The 22,524-nt window shown below is 37.6% G+C and overlaps 1 long non-coding RNA gene across 1 annotated transcript in view; it reads right to left on the bottom strand.

Moving 5' to 3' along the window:
• The window catches only part of LOC105550612, a 96,815-nt gene that overhangs the window by 61,333 nt on the left and 12,958 nt on the right, over window positions 1-22,524 (bottom strand). The window contains exon 2 of the long non-coding RNA XR_001007750.1: window positions 21,852-21,971. This is a non-coding gene — a long non-coding RNA (uncharacterized LOC105550612). The remainder of the gene's footprint in view (window positions 1-21,851; window positions 21,972-22,524) is intronic.

Genomic DNA, 22,524 nt, shown 5'->3' with positions numbered 1-22,524 from the left:
ATATTGGAAAAGAAACCATATTTTCATTATATCAGATGACATGGAAAGCACCAAAGAATTACTTTTTATACTATTAGACCTAGTGTTAGTTCAGTAAGGTAACCAGTTACAAAATACACCTAGTAAAATCGGTATTTTACCTACATATCAGCAATAACCTTAGACCTTAAAATGGGGAAAACCCGAGTCTCTCTAGATAAAGCTAGATCGATCACTATTTTATCCTATCATGGGTCAACTTAAAGAAATTAATTAATTAATTAAAGCCTCATTCAAACCGTGAATTTCAAACTTCACTGAAGACTTTAAAAAGTGAACACCTAGCATGTTCCTAAAAGGGAAGACAACATTATAGATATATAATTTCACTCCAAATTTATAAATTTAAAAGGACAGCCATCAAAATCCCAACTGGAAAACACAGCAACACTTATTTATCTAATTAAGAGTACAGGTACCAAAATGAAATTCCCCACATACGAGGGGAATTAGTCAAAATAATCACAATTGTATTAAAGTAGTGAGATAATTGGTTATTTTTCCCCTCCATTTTTACAGATATTCATAATCAGAATTTTGTCTGTACCTGGAAACACTCTCCAAGACCTTGAGGATAAGAAATATAAGAAAGCATTTTCTGAGTTAAAGATGAAATTAATTCATCATAGATCAGAGGATATAGGCAAATTACCTTAACGAGAAAAAAAAATGGTTCCCTAGCCTGCAAGATTTAACTGGAACTCAATGACAACCAAAAGAGCAATTAATCAGTAATTAATACTTTAAAAAATTAGATCACTGAAACAAACATCAACAGTGTCCACTACACTGTTCAAGAGAAAGAGTCTTTTAACTGTACACCCTTTAAACAATTTGTCCTCAATGGTAAGAGTACCCATCTTGTGGAGCAAGATGTATTGATGCCACTTTCAGATTATGCTATTAAATATTCCATTTATGCAACTATGAGAATCTGAACTCATTCTGGGTTCCTATGATTTTGGTTTTACTCACCTACAAAACAAAAATGAGCTATCATGCTGAGATGGTGATTTCAGTTCATTTGACAATTCTATTTATTATAAATTAATATATTTGATTCTGATATACATACAATCATATATAAATATTATATACAAGTAAGATAATTATGTCTAGTATATATAAATAAGATTAGATATAGACATAATCAGTCCTTTGACATTGTTTAATGTGAGTCTGTTTTTGGGAGACAGCTCCATTCCATTCCATCTGAACCCAAAAAGCTGAGGGTCAGATCCTGGGCTTGATAAACTCACCAGTGTAAAGACAACTTCTTACAAGGCTTTTTGAAATACAGCTGAACTAAAATATCACTGTTAACCAGTGCTCTTATTTGTTAAACTTTCACAATTACTATCATTTTTTAAATTTTCATTTATAAATTTGTGAAGTATTATAGCTTTCCTTTCTCAGATAGTTTTGATAATCTTTAAAAATAGCATTCAAACGTATTTAATTCACAAGTGATACAACCTGTTCTTCTTGAAATGATTGCTTAAGATTTGCATATGCTTAAGTGACATATCATATCACAACACTCAATAAATTATGAATGGAAAAATCTAGTATAACTGACTAGGATTTAATGTTTATTACAAAAACACAGCATACTGCTCCAAGAGCATTTTTCTTCTAATCTCCTAAGATAAAGAAAAAAAATCTACTCTAGCTTCATCAAAAGATTATATGAATGCAATATATTTAATCTTTATCTACTGACATCTGGAACTAGAAATGGTATTTCATTAACTCACAGCAGATGACTTAAACAAATACAGTATTACACTAAAACCACAGCAGTAACATGCTCATGACCCCCCTAAAAAGGATTAATAAGGAGATACAGAAAGACCTATAAAGTAAACTAGAAGAATAAATGTTAGTCAAAAAGTATTTCGAAACAACAACTATATTTATTTGTTACTCACATAAAGCAATATTATTCCTTAAAAACCTGTGAGAAATCCCTATTTCTTTTAGTGAACCTTAAAATTGTAACTAGATTTTAGGAAAGAATCTATATAAGCATATTGTCTTCATAGAGATTAAAATTTTAAGTGGATACTTAATATTTCACCTTTGAAGTAAAAATAATTATTTCCAACAAATATATGTGTGTGCATATATATATACATATATATGAGACACAAAAGTGAATGGGTAGGCAAAGTAAAGTAATTGTATTGAAAATATGAATTCCAGCCTGTCACAGTAGTTCATGGCTGTAATCACAACACTTTGGGAGGCCCAGGCAGGAGGCTCACTTGAGCCCAGGAGTTTGATACCAGCATGGGCAATACAGTGAGACCTCATCTCTACAAAAAAGTTACAAAATTAGCCAAGTGTGGTGGGTATACACCTATAGTCCCAGCTACTCGGACGGCTGAGGTGGGAAGATCACTTGAGCTCAGTAGGTGAAGACTGCAGTGAACTAAAATTGCATTGTTGCACTCCAGCCTGGGTGACGGAGCAAGGCCCTGTCTCAAATAAAATAAAATATGAATTCTATTATTTACTCTCTAATTTGATTATATTCTGATAGAAATGTTCAGTTGAGTTTATATATTAGCCAATGTGAGACATGAAGAAAACTACTCTTGTCAAATACACATGGAAAGCATTTTTAATACTGTTTAATAATATACTTCAGAAATAAAAACGTACTCTCCTAACAGAATGAGGCTATGTAATTCAAGAAGTCATCATCTAATAGAAATTCACTCCAAATTCTCTCTTTAGCTGCTTCCTTCATAAAACTGTAAATCGAAATTTGTAGAAATAATGAATGAAATTTGTGGACATCATGCTAAATGAAATAAGCCAGCCATTAAAAGACAAATACTGTGGGAGGCTGTGGCAGGCGGATCACGAGGTCAAGAGATGGAGACCGTCTTGGTCAACATGGTGAAACACCATCTCTACTAAAAATACAAAAATTAGCTGGGCATGGTGGCACGGACCTGTAGTCCCAGCTACTCAGGAGGCTGAGCATGAGAATCGCTTGAACCCGGGAGGCAGAGGTTGCAGTAAGCCGAGATCACACCACTGCATTCCAGCCTGGCAACAGAGCGAGACTCCATCTCAAAAAATAAAACAAAATAAGTACAAATACTGTATGATTCTACTTACATGAGATAACTAGAGTAATCAAATTCATAAAGATAGAAAGTAGAAGGGTAGTTGCCAGGTGCTGGGGGGATTCTGGAGTTTGGTTGCATAACAATGTGAATGCACGTAACACTACTGTACTGTACACTTAAAGTGGTTAAGATGGTAAATTTACATTATATGCATTTTACCACAATTTTTAAAAATATATAAAAATTTGTAGAAACAATATTTCATGGCTCTAGAGTCTTTTCTTGAATTCATTAATTTTAATATATAATGATAAATGTACAGAGCATGCATGAAGAGCCTATAATTTGAATACATATGGGGAAAATAAAGAAAGCTAAGTTAATTAGGTTGAAATATATTATATCACTTCATACATGCCACAGATGCTTTGAAACACCATCTCTGGCTGTGAGTCGATAATTGTGGAAGGTGATGGGTACGTGGGAATTCATTATACTATTCTCTTTACTTTTGTATGCTTGAAATGTTTCATAATAAGATATGTGAAAATAAAGATTGCTGTGCAAATAAACAAAGTAAGAAATTCAGCAGAACAACAAAAATGATGGGAAGGTCCACGGTGGGCTTTGTACTCAGAGGTGGAATACAGTAAAATATGGAGATTTTTAGAATCCATTTTAAAAATATGAATTTAATGTAATTAGCATAATGGCAAAGGGTTTTAAGGAAAGTAATATGAATTAACTAGAGAGAAAAACTACTAAAAAGAAATCATAAAATCAGTTTAAATTTATACTCGATATAAAATGAAATTTAAAATTTTTACTCAATATAAATTAGCAAACAAGCCCTTTCAATAAGCGGTTCCTAAGCTGTAATGGAGATAAAATATTTCTGGTATGTTGCCACGTATATTTCAAAATATAATCTAGTATGTTTAACTGAAGAGACAAGGGATTAGCAGAGAGAAGAGGCTCTTTAATTCTTCTGAAAGACTAACACACAAAACGATCTAGTATTGATTGTATAAAATATAATCTCAAGAAAGTAGGATATTTTGTTTTCAATCTGAATGTTCTCTCTTCCTGTTTCTGCTGTACAAAAGTGAGAGAAGGAAGCTGAAAATCTATAGGAAACTATTTTATTAATTACTTATGAAAGGTAGAATCACAGAACTGAAAACTGAGATCCTAAACTAAAACACAAAAATCAAACAAAACAAAATTTCTAGAAAGCAAGGTAGAGTTTTAATGTTGCACAAATCCCAAAAAGAATAATTATAAAAGCGTGGTAGCTGACACCTGTAATCCCAGCACTTTGGGAGGCCAAGACAGGCGGATCACCTGAGGTCAGGAGTTTAAGCCTGGACAACATGGTGAAACCCCGTCTCTACTAAAACTACAAAAACTAGCCAGGCGTGGTGGTGGACGCCTGTAATCCCAGCTACTTGGGAGGCTGAGGCAGGAGAATTGCTTGAACCCAGGAGATGGAGGTTGCAGTGAGCCGACACAGTGCCACTGCACTCTAGCCTCGGTGACAGAGTAAGATTCTGTCTCAAAAAACAAAAAATAAGAATAATTACAAGTTTAGAAAATATGAGTAAATTGTTGTGAGATAAAAGAAAAGGAAGCATATATATAACATACAAAAAAAGTAGAAGAGAATAGTACCAAAATCAAGCCCATATGCACATCATCCATATTCAACACATTTGAAGATTTTGCCACATTTGCTTCATCTATCCCTATTTATTTGGTTGTTTTTGTTTTATTTAGCTATTCTCCTTGGTATCATTTTATACATGAGTCCATAATCAAATATCACTAATCATCTAAAAAAAAAATCCTTTTACAGTTCATTTGTTTGAGTCAGGGTCCAGATAAGTTCAAATATTACATTAGGGTATAGCTCTTGAATTCCTTTTAATCTAGAGTAGTGCTACTCAAGTGTGAGTTTCAATTGGTGCCATTTTGAGAACTAATTGTTACCAGTTCAAAAACTGTTTACTGGTCCTCAACTCTTTGTTACATGTCAACAAGATAAATACAGAAAAGGAAAGTGAGCACTTAGAAACGTTCATAGCAAGTTGACACTGTCAAGACATCCAAGTGCATGATGAGTGGACTCATCTCACTGAACCAGCTGGCAGTCGTCAGACTCACTGTCAGTCACACGTGACCTAACTGCATACTCGTCATGCACCCTAGGACCACTTACTGTTTGCTGCCTGGATAGAATATTAAAAAACAAACAAACAAACAACAAAAACAAAAAACCCAGTGTTTAATCCTAGAGAGTTTGAGATACAGTCCTTCTCCTCACTTCTTTATCCTACTATTGACTTTTTGAAGAAATAGGGCCAGGTGTCCTTTAGATTCATGGATTGTTGTGCCTGCTTCCTACAGTGTCAATTACCTTGGTTCTCTATCTCCTGATTTCCTATAACTGATTCTATTCAGGTTCAACTTTGGGGATGCAAATACTTCATACAGAGTACTCTGTGATTCATGTTATAAAACTTCAAAAAATATATCATATCTGGTTCCCCCATTTTTAGTAATGCAAAAAGACCGATCACTAGGCTCAGGTAATAATAGCTCAGTCTCTCCTTTGTAAATTCCCCCTCAACCTTTCATCTAATTGTTTCATCCACCAAGTATTGTTGCCTAATTCATTTCATTAGGGGCTTAAAATGATAATTTTTTAATCTTACCATACTTTCTTTTTTGAGACAGTCTCATTCTGGGCGACAGAACAGGCTGGAATGCAGTAGCACAATCTCGGATCACTGCAACCTCCGCCTCCTGGCTTCAGGTGATTCTCCTGCCTTGGCTTTCTGAGTAGCTGGGATTACAGGTGTCCCCACCACAATGACCAACTACTTTTTGTATTTTGAGTAGAGATGGGATTTCACCATGTTGGTCAGGCTGGTCTCAAACTCCTAACCTCAAGTGATCTGCCTGCCTTGGCCTCCGAAAGTGCTAGGATTACAGGCATGAGCCACCATTTCTGGCCTCTACCATCCTTTTATAGTTATTAGAGAAAATTGTGGGAGAGGGACTTTCCCTCATCAAATCAGGCTATCTGCTTACCATGAAATACGACATGTAAGAAAAAGATAATACTTACTTCTTTCCATTTGATTACCGATGTTCAGACAAAGGAATTGATGTCCTATAAACTTCCAATGATGTTCAGTGGGTTGGATTGGAAGGCTGTTCTGCTCTTTCTCTCTCTAACATTATGAACACATGGTTTTTTAAGATATATGTGCTTCAAAAAATTACATCTATTGTTATTTATGGTACTCAAATAATTGTCTTATCTTTGACCAATGGAAGCCTCTTAATGTTAACTCTTAGGTCCTTTTAATAGGACCCCACTAGCTAACTTGTCTTTGATTTCTTTGCATTCTGGTTAGTCAATAAGAAAACCCAGGCTCAGTTTGTACACTTCTTCCCTCAGACCTGGAGTCAGTAATTCCTGCAAGAAATCCTGCCTCCTTTTTGTGGGAAATGGTATTTATAGATCACAATCTGGGCATTTCAGCAGACAAAGCTAGAAAATATGTAGTTTGCATTCCTACTGATATCGCAGATTAATATTACAGTACTTTTATTTAATTTCTTTGATTTTCTATTAATCACTTTTATCTTACATCATAAATCTTGGCTCCTGATGATCTTAACATAAATACATAAGTACTTATTTGCGTTTTTGTAAAATAGGTATAAAATAATTACAAAAGCATAAGATATTGAGAGTACTATTAACAACCAGGTTATTTTTAAAAGCTTACAATTTCTTTATAGCACTATTTATCCTTCAATTAAAACCCATTAAGGATAGTCAAAATACTGTGTTCTTAGGTCACGTGAAATAATTTTTTTCTCATGTTTTTAAACTTTTATTTTAGGTTCAGGGGTACAAGAGCAGGATTGTTGTATAGGTAAACTGCATGTCACAGGGGTTTGGTGTACACATTATTTCGCCACCAAAGTAATAAGCATAGTATCCAACAGGTAGTTTTACTTTTTTAAAAATACTTTTACTTTTGGTTCAGGGGTACCTGTGCAGGTTTTTTTATATAAGTAAATAGCATGTCACAGGGGTTTGGTATACAGATTATTTCATCACCCAGGTAATAAGTACAGTACCCAATGAGTGGTTTCTGGATCCTCACCCTCCTCTCTCCCTCCACCTTCACATAGAACCCAGTGTCTGTTGCTGTCCTCTTTGTGTCCATATGTACTCAATGTTTAGCACCTACTTATAAGTGAGAACATGTAGTATTTGGTTTTCTGTTCCTGTGTTACTTCACTTAGGATAATGCCCTCTAGTTCCATCCATGTTGCTGCAAAAAACATGATCTTGTTCTTTTTTATGGCTACATAAGTATTCCATAGTGTGTATGTATCATGTTTTCTTTACCCAGTCTACTGTTGATGGGCATTTAGGATTCTATGTCTCTGTTATTGTGAAAAGTGTTGCAATGAACATATGCGTGCATGTGTCTTTATGGCAGAATGATTTATATTCCTTTGGAATATATTTGGAATCGTGATATTGGGATTGCTGGGTCAAATAGTAATTCTGCTTTGAGTTCTTTGGAAAATTGCCAAACTGCTTTCCACAATGGCTGAACTAATTTACATTCCCACCAGCAGTGTATAAGTATTTCCTTTTCTCTTCAACCTCACCAGCATCTGTTATTTTTTGGCTTTTTAATAATAGCCATTCTGACTGGTGGGAGATGGTATCTCACTGTGGTTTTGATTTACATTTCTCTAATGATTAGTGATGTTGCGTGTTTTCTCATATGCTTCTTGGCCATATGCATGTCTTCTTTTGAAAAGTGTCTGTTCATGTTCCGTGCCCACTTTTTAATGGGGTTGGGTTTTTTGTTTATTTGTTTAAATTCCTTATAGACTCCGGATATTAGATCTTTGTCAGATGCATAGTTTGCAAATATTTTCTCCCATTCTGTAGGTTGTCTGTTTACTGTTGATAGTTTCTTTTACTGTACAGAAACTCTTGTTTAATTAGTTTCCATTTGTCAATTTTTGTTTTTGTTGCAATTGCTTTTGGCATCTTCATCATAAACTCTTTGCCTAGTTCTACGTCCAAAATAATATTTCCTAGGTTATCATCCACAGTTTTCATAGTTTTCACTTTTAAGTCTTTAATCAATCTTGAGTTGATTTTTTATACGATAAGAAAGGGGTCCTGTTTCAATTTTCTGCATATGGCAAGCCAGTTATCCCAGTATCATTTATTGAATAGGGTGTCCTTTCCCTATTGCTTGTTTTTTTGTCGACTTTCTTGAAGATCAGATGGTTGTAGATATGTGGCCTTGTTTCTGAGTTCTCCATTCTGATTCATTGGTCTTTGTGTCTGTTTTTGTACCAGTACCATGCTGTTTTGGTTACTGTAGCCTCATAGTATAGTTTGAAGTTGGGTAATGGCATGCTTCCAGCTTTGTTCTTTTGCTTAGTATTGCCTTGGCTATGTGGGCTCTTTTTGGTTCCATATGAATTTTTAAACTGTTTTTCTAATTCTCTGAAGAATGTCATTAGTAGATTGATAGGAATAGCATTGAATCTGTAAATTGCTTTGGGCAGTATGGCCATTTTAACAATGTTATTTCTTCCTATCCATGAGCATGGAATATTTTTCTATTTGTTTGTGTAATTTCTGATTTATTTGAACAGTGTTTTGTAATTCTCATGGTAGAGCTCATTTACCTCCCTAGTTAGCTACATTTCTAGGTATTTTATTCTTTTTGTGGCTCTGTGAATGGGACTGCATTCTTGATTTGGCTCTCAGCTTGGCTATTGTTGGTGCATAGAAATGCTACTGATTTTTGGCCAGTTGCAGTGGCTCACATCTGTAATTCCAGCACTTTGAGAGGCCAAGGTGAGCAGATCACCTGTCATCACGAGTTCAAGACCAGGGTGGCCAACATGGTGAAACCCCATCTCTACTAAAAATACACAAATTAGGTGGGCATGATGGCTGGTGCCTGTAATCCCGGCTACTCAGGAGGCTGAGGCAAGAGAATCACTGAACCCGGGAGGAGGGGGTTGCAGTGAGCTGAGATTATGCCGCTGCACTCCAGCCTGGGCAACAGAGTGAGACTCCATCTCAAAAACAAAACAAAAAAGAAATGCTACTGATTTTTGTTCATTGATTTTGTATCCTGAAGCTTTGCTGAAATTGTTTATTAGATCTAGGAGTTTTTGGGCAGAGACGATAGGGTTTTCTTGGTATACAATCAGATTATCTACAAACAGCAATAGTTCAACTTCCTCTCTTCCTATCTGGATGCTTTTTCTTTCTTTTTCTTACCTGATTGCTCTGGCCTGGACTTCCAGTACTATGTTGACTAGGAATGATGACAGAGGGCATCCTTCCCTTGTTCTGGTTTTCAAGGGGAATGCTTTCAGCTTGTGCCTATTCAGTATGATGTCAGCTGTGGGTTTGTCATGGATGGCTCTCATTATTTTGAAGTAAGTTCCTTCAGTGCCTAGTTTGTTGAGGGCTTTTAATATGAAGAAATGTTGAATTGTATCAAAAGGTTTTCTGCGTCTATTGAGATAATCATGTGGTTTTGGGTTTTTTTAGTTCGTTTATGTGTCACATTTATTGATTTGCGTATGCTAAACCAACTTTGCATCCTAGGGATAAAACCTATGTAATCATGGCAGATTAGCTTTTTGATGTGCTGCTGGATATGATTTGCCAGTATTTTTTTTTTTAGGATTTTTATATCAATGTTCATCAAGGATATTGGCCTGGAAGTTTTACTTTTTTGTTGTTCTCTCCTCCTCAAGTTTTTGGAATAATTTCAAGAGGAATAGTACCAGTTCTACTTTATACATCTTGAAGAATTCAGCTGTGAATCCATCTGGTCCTGGGCTTTTACTGGTTGGTAAACTTTATTACTGATTCAATTTCAGAACTCATTATTGATCTGTTCAATTTCTTCCTGGTTCAATCTTGGGAGGCTGTATGTTTCCAGGAATTTATCCATTTCTTGCTGGATTTCTAGCTTGTGTGCAGAGGTGTTTATAGTAGTGTCTGCGGGATTTTTTTTGTATTTCTATGTGGTCAATGATAATGTCCCCTTTGTCATTTCTGAATCTGTTTATTTGGATCTTCTCTCTTTTTTCTTTATTAGTCTAGCTAGCAGTCTATCTATCTTATTAATTCCTTCAGAAAACCAATTCCTAGATTAGTTGATCTTTTGTATGGCTTTTTTTTTTTTGCATGTCAATTTCCTTCAGTTCAGCTCTGATTTTGGTTATTTCTATCTTCTGCTAGCTCTGGCCTTGGTTTCCTCGTTTCTGTAGTTCCTCTAGTTGGGATGTTAGGTTGTTTATTTGAGATCTTTCTAACTTTTTGATGTGGGCATTGAGGGCTCTCAATAGTTTCAAAGAATGTCTTGATTTCTGCCTTAATTTCATTATTTACTCAGTCATTCAGGATCAGGTTGTTTAATTTCCATTAATTGTATGGTTTTGAGTGATATTCTTAGCCTTGATATCTATTTTTATTATGCTGTAGTCCAAGAGTGTGGTTGGTATGATTTTGTGGGTTTCTGTTTTGTTTTGTTTTTTTTGGCTGAGTATTTTTTTTATGTCTGAGTGTGTGGTCAATTTTAGAGTATATGCCATATGCAGAAGAATGTATAGTCTGTTGTTTTTGGGTAGAGGGTTCTGTAGATGTCTTTTCTCTGTTTGTCAAGTGTTGAGTTCAGGTCCCAAATATTTGGTAGTTTTCTGCCTCAACGATCTGTCTAATACTGTCAATGGGGTGTTAAACTCTCCTGCTATTATTGTGTAGTTACCTAAGTCTCTTTGTAGGTCTCTAAGAACTTGCTTTATGAATCTGGGTGTTCCTGTATGGGTACTTACATATTTTGGATATTTAGGTCCTCTTGTTGAACTGTGCCCTTTACCATTATGTAATATCCTTCTTTGTCATTTTTTATCTTTGTTGGTTTAAAGTCAGTTTTGTCTGAAATTAGAAGAGCAACCCCTGCTTTCTTTCTGTTTTCCATTTTCTTGGTAGATTTTTCTTCATCCCTTTACTTTGAGCCTATTGATGTCACTGCATGTGAGATGGGTCTCTTGAAGACAGCACATAGTTGGGTCTTGCTTCTTTATCCAACTTGCCACTCTGTGCCTTTTAATTGGGGCATTTAGCCTGTCTACATTCACGGTTCGTATTGATACATGTGGATTTGATCCATGTTATCATGTTGTTTAGCTGGTTATAATACAGACTTGTTTGTGTGGTACTTAAGTGTGTTTTTATAGTGGCCAGTAACAGTCTTTCCTTTCCATATTTAGCCCTTCCTCAGGACCTCTCATAATGCAAGTTTGGTGATAATGAATTCCCTCAGCATTTGCTTGTCTGGAGAGGATCTTATTTCTCCTTCATTTACGAAACCTAGCTTGACTGAATATGAAATTCTTGATTACAAATTCTTTTCTTTAAAAATGCTGAATATAGGCCCTCAAACTCTTCTGGCTTGTAGGGTTTCTGCTGAAAGGTCTGCTGTTAGCCTGATGGGGTTTCCTTTTTAGGTGATCTGCCCCTTCTCTCTAGCTGCCTTTAAAATTTTTTCTTTCATTTCAACCTAGGGGAATCTGATTACTATGTGTCTTGGGGATGGTCTTCTTGTGTAGTATTTTGCAGGGGTTCTCTGCATTTCCTGAAATACAGTGTTGGCCTATCTAGGAAGGTTGGGGAAATTTGCATAGACAATATCCTGAAATACGTTTTCCAAGTTGTTTGCTTTCTCTCCCTCTCTTTCAGGGATACCAGTGAGTCATAGGGGTGGTCTCTTTACATAACCCTATATGTTTCAGAGGTTTTGTACATTCTTCTTTATTTTTGTTTTGTTTTGTTTAATTGAGTTATTCTGAAGAACCAATCTTCGAGCTCCGAGACTCTTTCCTCAGCTTAGTCGATTCTGCTGTTAATACTTACAATTGTATTCTGAAATCCTTGAGGTGAGTTCTTTAGCTCTATCAGATCAGTCTGGATCTTTCTTAAAAATGGATACTTCTTCTATCATCTCCTGTATTATTTTATTATGCTCCTAAGAATCCTTAAATTGGGTTTCAATTTCCTTCTGAATCTCAATGATCTTCATTCCTATCCATATTCTGAATTATATTTCTGTCATTTCAGCCTGGTTAAGAACCACTGCTGAGGAACTAGTGCAGTTGTTTGGAGGTAAGAAGACACTCTGGTTTTTTGAGTTGCCATAGTTCTTGCACTAGTTCTTTCTCATCTGTGTGGCCTGATATTCCTTCAATCTGGAAGATTTTAGGGGGCCAAGGCTCACTTCAGCCCTCCTGAGCTGTGTGCTCTAATTCTGAGGGGTTGGGTAATGGGCCCTCAGCTTTGTTCTCTGTCCCCCCGAGGTTATGAATCTGCTGCACTGGAGGAGCCAAGGTGTTCTCAGACCACTGGCCACAACACTCCGATGGGTGATGCCAACCAAAGTTCTTTGTGGGGCGGTGGCAGTGGGATCCATGTTCATTTGCACGTGCTAGCAGCAACAGCAGTGCAGTAGGGTGCATACTTGTTGGATGTGGCAGGGGACTGCAGGGCGCAGGGCTGATGGCCTCCATGTGAATGTTCACAATGGTGGCACAGGGTGAGAGGGTAGGGCCGCTGGCACCCCTGTGTGTGTGTGCACCAGCACTGGTGTCAGCGGGATGCTGGCAGATATGAGATCAGCAGCCTTCATGTGCACATTCACTTCTTATTACTTTTTATAGGCTAAGATATACTGAATGCTTCCTGTATATCAAGTACTCTGCTAAGTTCTTTCATATTTGTTTTCTCATTATCCTTATAATCATGTACATGGTAAGTATTACCATCCACATTTGCTAGATGTAACAACTGAAGCTGTGAAAGAAAAAATAACTTGCATGAGGACACAAGTCACATCTAGGATTTAACCCAGTTCTAAACAGTTCCAAACGCCAAGGTCTTACTCACTATGATATTCTGTGTTCAAATTTTACCTTCAGTTGCAAACTTAACCTAACCTTCAGCATATGATTGCCATTTGCTATTGGTGCATATTCCTTTTAAAGTGCTTCTTTGAAAAGCAACTACTAGAGGCCATGGGCCCTGGAGTCTAGAGCATGGCCTGGCAATTAATGACACCTAGGCATAGCCAGGCACAGTAGCTCACACCTGTAATTCCAGCACTTTGGGAAGCCAAGGTGGGAGGATCACTTGAGGCCAGGAGTTCAAGACCAGCCTGGGCAACATAGTGTGATCCCATCTCTACAAAAAAATTAAAAAATAGCCAGGTGTGGTGGTGCATACCTGTAGTCCCAACTACTCAGAGAGGCTGAGACAGGAAGATTCCTTCAGCCCAGGAAGTCAAGGCTGCAGTGAGCCATGATCATTCCACTGCACTGCACTCCAGCACCTAGGCACTGACTTTAGCACCATTAACAATTTAGTAACTGCACCTCCATATTGCAAACAAAGAAACTGAGAACTAAACTGGTAAAGTGGGTCTTGTGAAGACTTTAAAAATGTAAGTAGATGTAAACATTTTAAAGGTAAATTAGTGGAAGAAGAATAAAAGTTAAGCAAAAATTAAGTAGTGAAGTAAATTAAATTAAACTAAATTTATTTACTAAAATAAATTTAAAGTAAATAATTAAATTTAAGTAAAAATCAAGTATTTAGCAATCACAGCAGAATCACAACTAGTTATCTAGATCTGCATCAAAATCCCCATTTATGAAAACAACTTCTGTAATTATACCTCTCTGGGTCTATGTAATTTCTCCACAACACAAATTATCTCCAGAAATAAAATCCATGCAAGCAATTCTCAAGTTTTATACACTGGACTTTTGAATAACCTATACATTTATGAATTGTTACATTAAGATACTTAAATTGCTATCTTTGCCAAATTAGGACATTTCTTCATCAGTTGAGGACATATGGACATTCTGAGCTTCTACAGGGTGGCATTGACTGCCAACAGATCACTTTCACCTCGGCCACCACTTTTGTCTGTACTTTAGTGTTTATATAATTATGTGAATACTTTAGCACATTTTGCCTTTTTTTTAATGAGTGGAAAACAGGAAATGAAACTAATGACACTTAAGAAGTAGGGCTCAAAGGGAATACAAAGTGAGAAATCATAAGGTAGCACAAGAGAGGCAAATCTTTTGCCTCAATTGATATATTAGATTTAAAGTTCTCTACTGTTTTCAGTTGTGTAGGTAAAGAACATGAAAAACTCAAGTGAGGTCGGGCATGGTGGCTCACGCCTGTAATCCCAACACTTTGGGAGGCTGAGGTGGGCAGATCACTTGAGGCCAGGAGTTCGAGACCAGCCTGGCCAACATGGCGAAACCCCGTGTCTACCAAAAAAAATAATAATAATACAAAAGTTAGCCAGGCATGGTGGCGCACGCCTGTAGTCCCAGCTACCGGGGAGGCTAAGGCACGAGAATCACTTGAACCTGGGAGCCAGAGGTTGCAGTGAGTCGAGATCACACTGCTGCACTCCAGCCTGGGTGATAGAGTGAGACTCTGTCTCAAAATACACACACACACACACACACACACACACACACACGTGAAGTTTCTGAAAAATATCCTCAAAGGTTGCATCTTAAAAACAAGGTGAAATTCGAGATTATACAATGTTTTTCAGCTCTCTAGAAAAGAAAGCAGATCTGGGAGTCCACGAAGGCACAAAAGCAGAAGAATCACTTGGGATTCTCGGGACCTCTGTTCAAAGAATGTTAGGGACTCATTTATGCAATGTCAGGCTTGATGAACTAAAACAACAGTCTAACACCTTTGCTTGTAGATGTATTTTTGTGATCCACCATGACAAACATGCACTGACCATGTGGTTATAGTGTGACCCTAGGAGAACATTAATAATTCACATATTTGCTCCTGCCATTTTTCCTAATATAAAAAGAACCAACTCAGCAAACTCAGAAGGCTAGAGTAAGAGAGAATCTTAAAAACTGCTGTGAAGATAAAGACATCAAGGGTAAAACTGATTATCCAAAATTAAGTAAAAAAGAGGCTTTAATTAAAGCTTATTAGCTTAATATGCTTACTTCTAAACAATTTATAAAAGCAGAGAGTAAGGAACTCAGAATTGCATTTGGATCCATAATCTCTGCACTTGGAGCCCTCCCTTCTGCTCCCCTACCCTCCAGTTTTTCACCACAGTCCTCTCTAAATCCTGCTTTGGGATCTGGTTTCTTTCTTCAATCCAATTTTTCCTGCTTTCTACCTTTCAGAAATTCATCAAATTTTATAATCCCTTGATGATACATTTTTTTTTGTTTTCTAGTGCTGATAAAAGTTTACTTATTTATTTTTCAAATAGCTTTTCCTTCATTTTTAGGACTCTGGAGAGAGAGTGAAAGGAAATGAATTAGAGTGGACAATGAAGCTAGAAAGGTAGCAGAAAGCCACAATGCGGAGCCCGCAATACTCTGTGATGGAGTTTCTATATTATTCCGTGACAAAAAAGCTCAAACTGAAACAAGAAAAAAAATCATATAGAAAATAGGACTCTTACAAAGATACTTTTTAAAGGATTAGTGATGACAGAAATGTGTTGAATGAATTGGAGAAGAGTTGTCAGGCCATTGAAATGGTTCAGGTGAGAAGCTATATGGTCCTGAATTAGTGTAGAGGCAGCCGATATGAAACACTAATGAGATTATGGGCTGCCAAAGAAAAGACGGTAAACATTTTGGTAAGGCTCCTCTTGAAAAAGGAAGAGAGAATTCTCCTTCTTTGGCTCCCCCTTATAATCCTAGAGAAACTCAGATAATATACTATCAACTAGTACAGTATATTTGGTGCTAAATACACTTTTACAGAGTTTTCTGAAAATCAAACTACAACTTCATTTATAGCATTACTTCTATAATAAAAGACGCTGAAAATTTCAAATAACTAACTAAAAATTATGAGATGGCTTTCTATGTGTCAGAAACCAGGCTAAGGCTGGGCGCGGTAACTCATGTCTATAATCCCAGCACTTTGGGAAGCCAAGGCGGGTGGATCACGAGGTCAGGAGTTTGAGACCAGCCTGACCAACATGGTGAAATCCCACCTTTACTAAAAATACAAAAATTAGCCAGGCCTGGTGGTGCGCACCTGTAATCCCAGCTACTCAGAACAATGAGGCAGGAGAATCGCTTGAACCAGGGAGGCAGAGGTTGCAGTGAGCCGAGATCGCGCCACTGCATCACTGCATTCCAGCCTGGACAACAGAGCAAGACTCTGCCAAAAAAAAAAAAAAGAAAGAGAAAGAGAGAGAGAGAGAGAGAGAGAGAGAGAGAAAGACACCAGGTTCAACACTTTGAAAGCAAAATAACACAACCACCATGTAAAGTAAGTAGTATTGTTATTCCTAGTTTACAGATAAAGCAAATAGAGTTTGGAGACATTAAGTAACAAGTCCAAAATCCAGTTAGTAAATGATACAGTAGGCATTTGAACCTGGATCTGTCTGACTGTGAAGCCCATGTTCTTAACCACTATCTTTAATATCTGACAGACCATCATGGTAAACAATGGGTGTAACAAGTGTACCACCTTCCTGAGGATTTTGGGAAGGTTAGAGGTAAGGGAACAAGAATTATCCTGCCTAGATGCCAATAGCATTCCACCCTCACTGAAAAATATTGATTTAAAGTATTCTTATTCTGTATAGTTCCAGATATAAAAATTAAAAATATTTTGCCTACTTTAAGTTTTTTAATAATTTATGTATCATTAATTCACACTGCTTTTCTCATCAACTTTGCCTGAAAAGTAATGTTTTACACCTTTCCATAAAGTTAAATTATACCAATTATCTAAATATTTTCAGGACTCTGTTTAAATTCAAAAAATAAAATGGGCCAGGCTCAGTGGCTCACATCTGTAATCCCGGCACTTTGGGAGGCCAAGGTGGGTAGATTACTTAAGGTCAGGTGTTCAAGACCAGCCTGGTCAACATGGTGAAACCCTGTCTCTACTAAAAATAAAATAGAATTAGTTAGGTGTGGTGGCACATGCCTGTAATCCCAGCTACTTGGGAGGCTGAGGCAGGAGAATCACTTGAACCTGGGAGGTGGACATTGCAGCAAGCCAGAAACGCACCACTGCACCCCAGCCTGGGCGACAGAGTGAGACTTTGTCTCAAAAAAAAAAAAGCAATTTAATTTAATTTAGTTTTAAAAATAAAAAAATAAAAATAATGGATGGTGCCAAAGTGATTGTATGAGTGACAATAAAACCCGAAGGTATGAGGGGCAATATATATATTCCTCTTTAAAGGAACCTTGGCCAGGCACAGTGGCTCACACCCGTAATCCCAACACTTTGAGAGGCCGAGGTGGGAGGACTGCTTGAGCCCAGGAGTTCAAGACCAGCCTGGGCAACATAGTGAGATCCCATCTCTACAAAAATTAAAAAATTAGCTGGGTGTCGCAGTATGTGCATGTGGCCCAGCTACTTAGGGAGCTGAGGTGGAAGGATCACTTAAGCCCAGAAGATCAAGGCTGCAGTGAGCCATGATCATGCCATTGCACTCCAGTCTGGACAACAGAGCGAGACCCTGTTTCAATTGAAAAAAAAAAATTAGCCAGGCGTGGTGGTACACACTTGTGGTCCCAGCTACTCAGGAGCTTGAAGTGGGAGGATTACCTGAGCTGGGGAGGTTGAGGCTGCAGCGAGCTATGATCACGCCAACCTGGGTGACAGAGACCCTGTCTCTAAAAACATAAAATAAAATAAAGGAGCCCTATACATAGGTATAGATAAGATTTTTTTTTTTTTTTTTTTTTTGAGACATAGTTTCGCTCTTGTTTGCCAGGCTGGAGTTGGCCAGGCTGGAGTGCAATGGCAGGATCTTGGCTCACTGCAACTTCTGTCTCCCAGGTTCAAGCGACTCTCCTGCCCTAGCCTCCCGAGTAGCTGGAATTACAGGCACGCTCCACCACATCCAGCTAATTTTTTGTACTTTTAGTAGAGAAAGGGTTTCACCATGTTGGCCAGGCTGATCTCAAACTCCTGACCTCAGGTAATCAACCTGCCTTGGCCTCCCAAAGTAAACAAGACTTTAAGAATAAGTTGCAGGAGCAAGAAGGGGCAGAGGGAGGCATTGGAAAGCAGGACTATGAGGAAACTTTATTGGGTGATGAATTTACTCTTGATTTTAGTAAAGGTTCACAGGTCTATAGATATGTCAAAACTTAATAAGTTGTACACTTTAAATATATGCAGTTTATTGTATGCCAATTATACATCAATACAACAATTTTAAAAAATAATAAATTTCTGAGGCCTGAAAAGCAAAACAATAGTATAAGAATACTGTCTCCAAACAGTCCCAGAAAAAGACTTGAGATACTACATAATACAAGGAAAGGTTTGAGGATATAACCAAGTGACTGATTCACAATTCCCTTCAGAAAAATGGCACAGGATCGCAGAAATTAGGTGGCAAAAATACTAATATGCCCAAATTGAGAACACAAGAATCTGCTATGCCTAGAGCCCCTGTCACTAATTCAGTGCAATAGCATGTGCTGAGGCGGGGCTGGAAGAGAAATCACAGTCATAACAGACAGACACCCAATCCCAGAGGTCATAAACTGACCATCACATTGGGCATCACTGACATGTTTGGTTTGGTCCTCACTGTTGGAAAAATAATCTTTTTTAATTAGTTGCCAACATTTAAAAATTCAGAGATCTCTCCACCCAAATCTGAATGCTTAACCTTTCTCAAAATATCAAAAGATCTGGTAACACTTGGACCCCTATTTCCAACCTAGCAATAGGCCAGGCACTCTGGTCAGCCACAGACTTCTGGACTCAGTCTTCCTATTGTTCTGTCCCTGGAAGCTTGACTCATTTATTGTAATGTTTCAACACTATCTCAGTGCTCATTCCCTACATGAAAGTGAACTACACTTAATTAGAGGTGTAACTCCCACTCCAAAAGGTAAGGAACTTTCCTACCTAAGCAAGCAGTGGCAGCCAACAGAAGGCTAGACTTAAGCATACCTTTTTAGAGAAAGGTCAATAATGAAAACAAATCCTGAAAACCAGTTCTTGGGGCATTAGTTTACAACTTCAGTGGAGAAACTTGTGACAGAATTTCCCTACTGAAGATCCTGCTCAGCCCCAGCCCCCTCACCCTTCAAACACAAATGCATACACAGTCCCAGCTCCTTCCTTAGCCTTCCCCTCCCACATTCTGCCAGGTAATGGAATGGTAACAGGAATTTTTATCATCTTGCCTCCAGCTTAAGATGAAGAAAAATTTCTTTAAAAAAAAAAAACTGGTGAAAAGGCAAAGTTCCCAAGGAATAATCACACAAATTATTACAGGTCAAAAGGGGTCAGAAACCTATACTAATTCAATAAATAATCAATATTTTATTTAATCATTTTATAACAAAAGCATAAATATTAAATCACGCTCAAGGTAAGATTTCTTATTATCACTTAACATTTTTCTAGTCAATGCATAAAATAATAGAGAGAACTATCACAAAAAAGTCAATTTAAAAAACAATAAAAAAAAAAAACCTCTTAGTTTGCGGATGACCTCATTCCAAGAGAAACCACTGAAAACCCATGAAAACAAATAGGGAAATTCAATAAGGTGACTGAATGGTTACAAAATTAATATACAAAATTACAGTAGTTTCACGTCAGCAATAATCATAGAAAAAACAAGAAGAATAAAAATTGAAACATTATAGCAAACAAAACTATAAAATATACCCCGGAACAAAACCAATGAGAGGTGCTAGCACAGTCACATTATCCTGGAGAGGGAGACTTCCTGAGGGGTGATCAACTGTCTAGTTGCTACTTAGAGAGTGGGACTGGACTACCACAAAAGATTGACCCTACTCTCTGAACTGTGCATAAGCCGCCCTGTCAAAGTTCAGCCTGCACATGACCCAAGAGGAAATCATGGCTTGTTTCCCCAGTGACACTCTGGACCTGATCAAAACCTACGCCTCCCGGGTCCAGTTCTGAATCATAGGAAATCCAACCGAAACTGTTCATTCCTCAGAGTGTATACAGGAAACAGATCCAACCAGCAGAGAATCAGGATTCATCACTTTTCAGGAACCGGGTAAAATGTTAAGTAGAGAAAATTTACCTATTCTCTAAGGAAGGGATTTCAAGGAACTCTTTAAAAAGCTTTTGACAGAGGCCAAGCGTGGTGGCTCATGCTTGTAATCCCAGCTCTTTGGGAGGCTGAGGCAGGGTGGCTTGAGGTCAGGAGTTCAAGACCAATCTGGCCAACATGGCCAAACCTTGTCTCTACTAAAAATACAAAAATTAGCCAGGCATGGTGGTGGACACCTAAAATCCCAGCTACTACTTGGGAGGCTGAGGCATGAGAATTGCTTGAATCAGGAGGCAGAGACTGCAGTGAGCCAAGATTGTGCCACTGCACTCCAGCCTGGGTAACAGAGCAAGACTCTGTCTCAAAACAAAACACAACAAAAAAACAGTTTTTGACAGAGAACTAACTGTAAGTGTGGAAATAAGTACATAGGCCTTTTACATTATTATTACTGAACTGAACCAAGAGAAAAAAAATACTTTGGGCCAGGTGTGATGGTTCACGCTTGTAATCCCAGCACTTTGGGAGATGGAGGTGGGCAGATCACTTGCGGTCAGGAGTGATCACTTGAAACCAGAAAGGCCAACATGGTAAAACCCCGTCTCTACTCAAAATACAAAAATTAGCCAGGTACAGTGGCATGCACCTATAGTCCCAGCTACTCGGGAGGCTGAGGCACAAGAATCGCTTGAACCCAGGAAGTGGTGATTGCAGTGAGCCAAGATTGTGCCACCATACTCCAGAACAGAACAAGAACCCATCTCAAAAAAACAAAAAAAAATTTTGGGGCTGGGTGTGGTGGCTCACGCCTATAATCCCAGGACTTTGGGAGGCTGAGGTGGACAGATCACTCAAGGCCAGGAGTTCAAGACCACCCTGGCCAACATGGCGAAACTCCATCTCTACTAAAAATACAAAAAATTTAGCCAGGTGTGGTGGTGCACATCTGTAGTCCCAGCTACTAGGGAGGCTGAGGCACAAGAATCACTTGAACTCGAAAGGCACAGGTTGCGGTGAGCCAAGATCATGCCATTGCACTCCAGCCTGGGGGACAGAGTGAGACTCTGTCATAAAAAAGAAAAAATATTTTGAAATATGTTTATATTAATAGGAAATTTCCAATTAATACAGTCCTCAATATTTCAGAATTTGTGATTGTTTATGGTTTGGTTTCAAGATTATCTTTTTACTCTCTAGACGAAAGTAGTTTCCTAAGAATATTAACTTAGGATTGATGATTTGAAGCACCACAGAAACATCTGTTTATATTCAGATAATTAATATGCTAATTTCTATCTATTAAATTAAGCAGGTTACCTAAGGACTTTTCAAAATAATACTTCATTAGCCTGATAATAATGAATATATATAGTTGAAATAAGAAAATGGACATCTGTTGTAAGACATCCTTCAGTTTAAGCCTTTTACTAAATCAAACCAGTTTTCATACCTTAATTTCAATTATGGAGGTACATGTCAACAAACCAAAACAATACAAAACAAAAAATCCTCTTTTGAGATAGAAAACAAACATTTCCATTCTTACCTTTGATGGTCTCCATTCCCAACTATCACCTATCTGTTGTGAATGTTTAATGAATTCTGCACAATAATGTTGGAATGTTTTTTCTCCAATGAACTCATCTTCTTCCATGTTAAATGACAACTGTAATATAAAAACTAAGTATTAGCATCAACTTTAGAATAATATTGAAAGGAATTCTGCTAATTGATTTATTTCTGTCAATAAACCAAAATTTGGGATGTAGAATGGCCTCAAGGCCACTGAAAAATGGTTTTGGTCAGGCATGGTGGCTCACACCTGTAATCCCAGCAATTTGGGAGGCCAAAGCAGGAAGACAGCTTGAACTGAGGAGTTCGAGACTAACCTGGTCAACATAGCAAGACTCTGTCTATATACAAACTAAAAAACAGCCAGGCATAGTGGTGTGCACTTGCAGTCTCATCTACTCAGGAGGCTGAGGCAGGAGGATCACTTGAGACCAAGCGTTCAAGACTGCAGTTAGCTATGATCATGCCACTCTACTCCAGCCTGGGCGAGAGAATGAGACCCCATCTCAAAAAAAATAAAAAAAGTGTTTTTGTTTTTTCTATCTTTCTCACCTTATCCCCATTTTTTTGTTGTTGTTTTCATTTTTGTTGTTGTTATTTTTGTTGTTGTTATTTTTGTTGTTGTTATTGTTGTTTTTTGTTTGTTT

The sequence above is a fragment of the Mandrillus leucophaeus genome, unplaced genomic scaffold (assembly GCF_000951045.1).
Source record: "Mandrillus leucophaeus isolate KB7577 unplaced genomic scaffold, Mleu.le_1.0 Scaffold491, whole genome shotgun sequence".
NCBI classification, from domain to species: Eukaryota; Metazoa; Chordata; class Mammalia; order Primates; family Cercopithecidae; genus Mandrillus; species Mandrillus leucophaeus.
This window is presented reverse-complemented; position numbering and strand designations above follow the sequence as displayed.